Source organism: Aquarana catesbeiana, linkage group LG09, assembly GCF_042186555.1.
Source record: "Aquarana catesbeiana isolate 2022-GZ linkage group LG09, ASM4218655v1, whole genome shotgun sequence".
Classification (NCBI taxonomy): Eukaryota; Metazoa; Chordata; class Amphibia; order Anura; family Ranidae; genus Aquarana; species Aquarana catesbeiana.
The window spans coordinates 102392767-102401239 of NC_133332.1; positions in this window are offsets into that span (position 1 = coordinate 102392767).

Here is an 8473-nt window from a genome sequence, read left to right on the forward strand (position 1 = left end):
CTCATCAAATAGCTTGGGGTGTCCACTTTCCAAAATGGGATCATTTGGGGGGGTTTGTGTCATCTGGGCATTTTATGGCCTTCAAAACTGTGATAGGTAGTGAGGAGTGAAATCAAAAATTTACGCCCTTAGAAATCCTGAAGGCGGTGATTGGTTTTCGGGGCCCCATACGTGGCTAGGCTCCCAAAAAGTCCCACACATGTGGTATCCCCATACTCAGGAGAAACAGCTGAATGTATTTTGGGGTGAAATTCCACATATGCCCATGGCCTGTGTGAGCAATATATCATTTAGTGACAACTTTTTGTAAATTTTTTTTTTCATTATTCAATCACTTGGGACAAAAAAAATTAATATTCAATGGGCTCAACATGCCTCTCAGCAATTTCCTTGGGGTGTCTACTTTCCAAAATTTGGTCATTTGGAGGGGTTTTGTCCTGCCCTGCCATTTTAGCACCTCAAGAAATGACATAGGCAGTCATAAACTAAAAGATGTGTAAATTCCAGAAAATGTACCCTAGTTTGTAGACGCTATAACTTTTGCGCAAACCAATAAATATACGCTTATTGACATTTTTTTTTACCAAAGACATGTGGCCGAATACATTTTGGCCTAAATGTATGACTAAAATTGAGTTTGTTGGATTTTTTTAATAACAAAAAGTAGAGAATATCATTTATTTTCAAAATTTTCTGTCTTTTTCCGTTTCCTCCCATACACCAATAGACAATGTAGTCATCAGGAAAAAGAAGCAGCCAGCAGCTCCATAACATCAAGCGTATTCATTGTAAAGCCTTCACAGCGAGTACAGTCAGCGGCAGACGCTGTTCGGCGATAAGCCTTGTTCACAGCACCAGTGACTGTACCGTCAGCACTGCTGACTGTACTCACTGTGAAGGCTTTACAATAAATACACTTGATGTTATGGAGCTGCTGGCCGCTTCTTTTTCCTGATGACTACATTGTCTATTGGTGTATGGGAGGACACCTCAGCTTGGGCACCCTGACTGCAACTTCCAAAAAGGTTACTGACATATCCCAGGACAACTGATGATTGACCATTGCAGATGAGATCCAGCGTAGCTGTTCATAATTTTTTTACCCAGGCTTGTCTGACCCCCTGTAACTAAGGGGTCCACCTTTTCTGGTAAGCGCACTCTTATGATTAAGCATATGACATCTAATGCGTTATGAAAAGGGATCTGCCTGCCCGTGACAAGAGGAATTGAATACATGTTTCTATATTTTCTTTGTGCTGCACTTGAATTTGTTTATTGATTGTTATTGAGGTTGGTGAATCCTTTAGTGTACAGCTTGCATTCGATATTACGTGTAGTTTGCGCTGATTGCCCTTTGTTTATTAGAAATCATATGTGTGCTTTAAAAAAATAACACATCTAAAAGTATATAAATGTACATTCAAAATCACCAAGGAGATTGTGAACACACCAGAATAATCTAAACATGAAAAAAGTCTATCCTGTACAGGATCATAACAGTGTAAATCACATCACTGAAATAAACAAAGTAAACACTTATCAAATACTGCACCTGTATGCACCAAAGTATAATCATTATTGCAATTCCAACACTGCACCCAAATAGTTGCAAGATTGGTTTCCTCTGCTTGAGATTCCCCGGCTCCAATCCACTCTGATTACAGAGGAAAGTTTCTCGATTTTCCTCCATGTCCCAATACTCAGTGCTTCATCACTACTGACTAGGCCTTTTCTGGAACTTCTTGTTTCCAAGTTTAAATTAGTATTTTTTGCTAGAAAATTACTTAGAACCCCCAAGCATCATATATTTTTTTTTTCGCAGAGAACCTAGAAAATAAAATGGCAATTGTTGCAATATTTTATGTCACACTGTATTTGCACAGCAGTCTTTCAAGTGCAATTTTTTGGACAAAAATACACTTTAATGAATAATAATTAAAAAAAAAAAACAATAGTTACCCTAATTCTTTTGTATAATGTAAAAAGATGATGTTATGCCAAGTAAATTGATATCTAACAACATGTCATGCTTTAAAATTGGGCACGCTCGTGAAATGGCGACAAACTACGGTACTTAAAAATCTCCATAGGCGAAGCTTTACATTTTTTTACAGGTTACCTGTTTAGAGATACAGAGGAGGACTTGTGCTAGAATTATTGCTCTCGCTGTAACGATCATGGCGATACCTCACATGTGTGGTTTGAACACCGTTTACATATGCGGGCGCGACTTACGTATGTGTTCACTTCTGCATGCAAGCACGGAGGTATGGGGCACTTTACATATTTTTTTCTTATTTATTTTACTTTTTATTTATTTTTTTATCACTTTTATTCCTTTTACAAGGAATATAAACATCCCTTGTAATAGAAATAAGCATGGCAGGTCCTCTTTATTAAGAGATCATGGGCTCAAAAAGACCTCATTTACCTTTAAAAGCAAAGCCAAAAAAAATATTTTTTTGACATTTTGACAAAAAAAAATAAAAATAATAATTTGTTTATGCCTGAGAACCGGAAGTGAAGTCAGAGGTCACTTGGGTCCTCCAAAAACATAAAGCTGAGTAGTAGGCATCTTGCCCTCACTCAACTTCCTGCTCGGGCATCAGCCACATTGGATTGCCTCCGGGCATTATCAACGGCTCCAGTAAGCCCGGAAATTACCAGGAAGCAGCGGGGGGGAGAAAATCTCTTGCCGCTTCTAAAAGTGATCTTGCGGCAAATCTGCCACTGTGATCACTTTTATCGGAAAGCCAGCTGCCTAAGGGGAAAAAAGATACTGGAGTTATGGCATCTAGCTGCAGCCATAACCCCAGGATTTAACGTAAAAACCTGCTTCCTGCTAAATGGTATTTAAAAAAAATGTAAGATTCAGGTACAATACACTTCAGTAAGGGTTTTGGTGCTGTATTTGTGATTTCTGGATTTTGCCAATTGTTCTGTGAACATCCAGTGTACCGAATTTTGATTAGTTCATCTCTAGTCAATATAGTTAGTACACTACTGCGAGGAAGCTGTGTTTTGTATAAAAGTTATATTTGTAGTAGCAATAATAATAATAACCATAATTATAATTTAACCTCTTCACGCCGACAGTACATTTTGTATGCAAATATGCAGCCACTCGGCGTCAAGGCCCACCTGCCAAGCGACCGCATATTTGCATACCAAAATGTGAACAAACCTGTGCCACCCTGGAAAGCTCCCTATTGCTACTTGTTTTTTTTGTAGAACTACAAATGTCAGCTGTCTTTTAACATTTTAGTGAAAGAGAAACTGTAATTTTTGATTGCTTTAGGTATATAGGGTAAAGTTTTATAGTCCAACTGTAGCAAAGGGGCAATAAACCTATATTGTGTAATAAGAAGAATTTGCTTATCTGTCTGAGCAGAGGCTGATCTCTGACTAGGATGATTAGGTCTGACTTCAACCCTTCTATTTTGGAAACTTCACACTTTAAAAACCTCCCGAATTGGGCCCCTCCTACCCCAGGCCACAGAGAAGCTGCGTGGGCTACTTTGGCTATTGGTTTGCATCACAGAAGTGATTATATTTGCCACTTAAAGCAGAACTCCACTGCATCTAAGCACCAGAACCCAAAAATGCTATTTAATTCTTTCTTAATATTAATAAAAATTAAATAAAAGCAATGTGGGATACAAGAATTGCTAGCCCGACCGGTTTCGACACTAAGGGGTCTTCAACTGGGGCAAAATGTTTTGCCCCAGTTGAAGACCCCTTAGTGTCGAAACCGGTCAGGCTAGCATTTCTTCTTTCAAAATGTTTTATTAATTTTCCAAGAAAAAAAATATAAACAATATAAAATAATGTGAAGTATAGCAAAACATTACATTACGTTCCCCTGAGGGGGGGTGCAAGACATATCTAAAACATTAAATAAGAATCTATCACACATCATAGACATTGACAGGTTCCTAAGAAGCTATTGTAACTCTTCCAATTAAGTGCAATCCGCCCAGCCTGCGGCCAAAAGTGGGGAGGGGCAAGGAGAGGTTCCGTCGGCACCCCAAAAGGGATCACGCTGTGCACGGCCGAATCTCAACGAGCCACCCATATCGACTCTTGGTCAGTTAGGCCTGGGGTCTAGGATAAACAATGAGGTTGCTATAACCTGATTTGCTGGCCTCAGAGGAAGAGTCTTCCCTCTGCGGAACTGATTGCACTTAAATCGGGGCAACTTTCCTAGTACCTTGGAGGGTTAAGCAGAAGGGGAGTGAATAGAGGGGAGGGGAGAGAAAAAGAGAGGGGGTGGAGAGGAAAGGTAAAGAGTAGAGAGCCCATCAACGGGAGAGGACCACGCCTCCCTTTGTGAACCGAGGAATTTTATGGTTGAACTCCTGTAATAAGGGAAATGCCCATATACTTCGTCCAAGGTTCCCAGATCGCTTCAAATTGCGCTTTGGTGTTGTGGAGAATGCTGGAGAGTTTCTCTTGGGACATAATCCAAGATATTTTACGAGCAGTGGCTTTGACTGAAACCTTGGGTTGTTTCCAAGCTTTGGCAATGGTGAGCTTGGCACCAAGGAGAATGAAGTGTATTAGTTTACGCGTAAGTTTCGGTGTTTTAGGTAAGTTTGCATTGAGGAGGGCGGGCTAACATTTCTTGTATCCCACATTGCTTTTATTTAATTTTTACTTGTTCCTGTGATCACTTTTATTGATTGATGTTTACCATCTGAACTTTTATTCTTAATAAACCTCATTGGTTTTTGACCTGCACCATTGGAGTCCTTCTCCTTCCTTCTGCTTTACATGATCATTCCCTGGAGCCCTCACGGAACATCGTTGAAGACGGCTATTTAACAGGGGAGTACTTGGAGCCTTCACGGTCCAGGAGCTGAGGATACCACCTTGAACGGGTTCTTCCATCTGTGTCCAGTATCTGAGCGACATCTGATGAATACAACAATATCTGATATACATAATATAAGATCCCAAGCCTGTCTGATCCCTCTGTCGTATGGCATTTGGGGTCCATCACAGCTGGTAAGAGTACCCATTTATATCTTGAGTTCCGCTGTTGTTGACTACAGACAAGCCTTACACTGATTATCTCACGATTGAGATTACTCTCACCAGGGGAATATACTATTTAAGATTTTCTGTGGACATTCTTTCTCACACCCTCACTGGGTTATATTCAGCATAGCCAATTTATATTGTATTTTGGTTTCTTTTTAGATGTGTGATTTATTTTTCATTTTTTGTGATTTATTTTCACTTTTTAGTAGCACTACACTATTATTATATTATCCCTGACCTGTCTGGTGTGTTTCTTGGTCTTCATGATGCTGTTTTTTAACTAAGGTTCTCCAACAAATCTATGAGGGCTTCACAGAACAGCTTTATTTATACTGAGATTAAATTACACACAGGTGGACTCTATTTACGAATTAGGTGACTTGTGAAGGCAATTGGTTCCACTAGATTTTAGTTAGGGGTATCAGAGTAATGGGGGCTGAATACAAATGCACTTTTCAAATATTTATTTGTAAAAAAAATTTGAAAATCATTTATCATTTTCCTTCCACTTTACAATTATGTGCCACTTTGTGTTGGTCTATCACATAATATTCCCAAAAAATACATTTACATTTTTGGTTGTAACATGACAAAATTTCAAGGAGTATGAATACTTTTTCAAGGCACTGTACCTTCCTATCTATTTATTAATGCTAGCAACATGACAATTAAAAATAGTTAGTGTTGATTAAAAGAGTGAAGTTCTGCTTTAAAGGTTTCTCTAAATAACTCAACATCTGCCTGCGTATGGAATCAGAGTGTGAATGGGCTAATTATGGATAACTTGGTCTGCTATCCCCAAAATGTTTATTTTCATTACAATGAATATGGCAATAACATTAGGAGTTCCAGGGACATTTTACTGCATGGTGAGATATTCAGAATGTTTAATAGATGATAGGGCACTATCCAATATGCAAAGGAAAAACACTAAATGTGAAGGCAAGAGCTTGCTCTATGTTTCTTCTTGCTTTCCTGATTTCTCCATAGTGCCAATGTGACTTATACCACTTGGACGCTTAGAATCCACCATGCACTTCTTTACTGACTGTTACTGAAGCCACACAATTTCACACTGACTGCTGCTGCAACAAAGCCCTTCCCCACTAACCACCACTGTACTGTCATAATTCTCTCATTGTGCTATGTTTTACATTCCCCAAACTGCCCAATCCTTTACATTGACTGTACAGTAATGGGGGTCAGAGTTTAGTGCCATAAGCAGGGCTTGAAAGAAACACAAAGACAGAAATATCTAGCCTGCTATTGTTGACCTCCTTTTGAAAATGCTGGTTGCCTGGCTATCATAATGATTATCTGGTTCTGTACTTTTTGAGTTATTGACATGAAAGAAAACTCCTGCTCAGCAAGCATTTTTAGAGCTAGTAACTTATAAAGTATTAAAAATACTAGAGCAGTCTAATGCCCCTGTACACACGGTCGGACATTGATCGGACATTCCGACAACAAAATCCTAGGATTTTTTCCGACGGATGTTGGCTTAAACTTGTCTTGCATACACACGGTCACACAAAGTTGCAAAGTGTCGGAAAATCCGATCATTCTGAACGCGGTGACGTAAAACACGTACGTCGGGACTATAAGCGGGGCAGTAGCCAAAAGCTTTCATCTCTTTATTTATTCTGAGCATACGTGGCACTTTGTGCGTCGGATTTGTGTACACACGATCGGAAATTCCGACAACGGATTTTGTTGTCGGAAAATGTTATAGCCTGCTCTTAAACTTTGTGTGTCGGAAAATCCGATGGAAAAAGTCCAATGGAGCCTACACATGGTCGGAATTTCCAACAACACGCTCCAATCGCACATTTTCCCGTCGGAAAATCCGACCATGTGTACGGGGCATAACAGACTGAATTTAATCATTTTTTTTAGAGAGGAAAAGTGAGTATGGTAATCCCTATATTTCTTTCTATACAGATTTATTTTATTTTTGACTCTGAAAACAGTCAAGGCAGTCTATACAATATGGCCTTAGGATCAAGGCGTCCCCCAGACTAAAAGGAAACTGATTTGAAGACAAACACAGGTATGGACCAGTAATAATAACTTTATAAGCTTTGGTGAACATTGCAGGTTCACATTCAAAGTTTGTATTACTGAATTAAATAACTGATATAAAAGTTTTCTTAGGAATGTATTCCCTTCCTACACATAACATTAAGTAAAATTATTCCCCTGTATGTATACACTAATGGGATTTGGTAATATTTATAGAGGTCTATTCATCAGTGGAGGCTTATATTAGTTATATATATAAAGTAATATACCCTGCCTTATTATCGCAGAAAGAATTAACAAAAAACATGATGCTGGAGTATCTTACACAAGATCTCACACTGTGGCAGGTAAAGCAGAACTACAGCATGCTATATACAACATAAAATGTTGTAAATAATGGAATTTTTTTTTGGTTTCTTGTTTTCTTGTTCCAACATTTATTTGGGGGGAAAGAAGGGTTTAGTTAACAACATATACTGTAGGCTAAGAAACCATTGTGAGATATACAAGAGCAACAACAAAAAAAAATGTACAAGACAAGATGCACAAAAAAGTGTAAACAATTTAGAACTGGAGGTACAATAAGGTATTCAAAACTATGGGTGCTAGGCAATACAGGAATTGTGTATTTTTAATTTTGCCCTAAAAGTTGTATGAAAAGATCCTTTCTGGTTGTATAATATTTAAAAAAAAAATGTTTTCGTTGCATTGGTACATGTCCCCTATGGCAGAGTTTGCCATGCTTTTTTGACAGAAGTTCGCCTATTAGCTCTAAAAATAGTCAAAAAATCTGGGTTCATCAAATTTCATACAAGGCTCATTGAACCCTTGGTAGATTGAACCTAGCAGATATGAACATAATTACTCATAACCAAGGAGATGTTTCACTGAGAAGAACGGATGGCGAGACATTTACAAGCCTTCAAGCTGACTGGAACCTGTTATGATATTAAGTGCAGCTTAGCAGTATAATCTTACTAACATTGTTCTAACTGACAAGGAGATGAATATTCTAAACACAGGTTTGAAATGTTTCACAAAACCTATAAATAAATTTAATGTTTACATTGATATGTATAAATACGTATGAAAAATGAATATGAAAAAGTATTTTTTGAGTAACCAACCTAATATAAGAAGGTCATTGGAAAAGGTTATGGTAGGAATGGATAGTGGCTTGAAGAATAGATCATTATTTAACCCTCCCTCTACATCCAATCACCATATAGAGGTATTCAAACAATTGATTTTGAAGGACTTAGATAAAATTGTTCCTAAAAAGAACATGAATCCAAGATACATACAAGAAGGGATTAGTGCCCTGGAAAAACAGAAGGGCATTATTATCCATCCGGCAGATAAAGGGGGGGGGGGGGGGGTAGTTATTTTGTTCAAAGAATTTTATCAC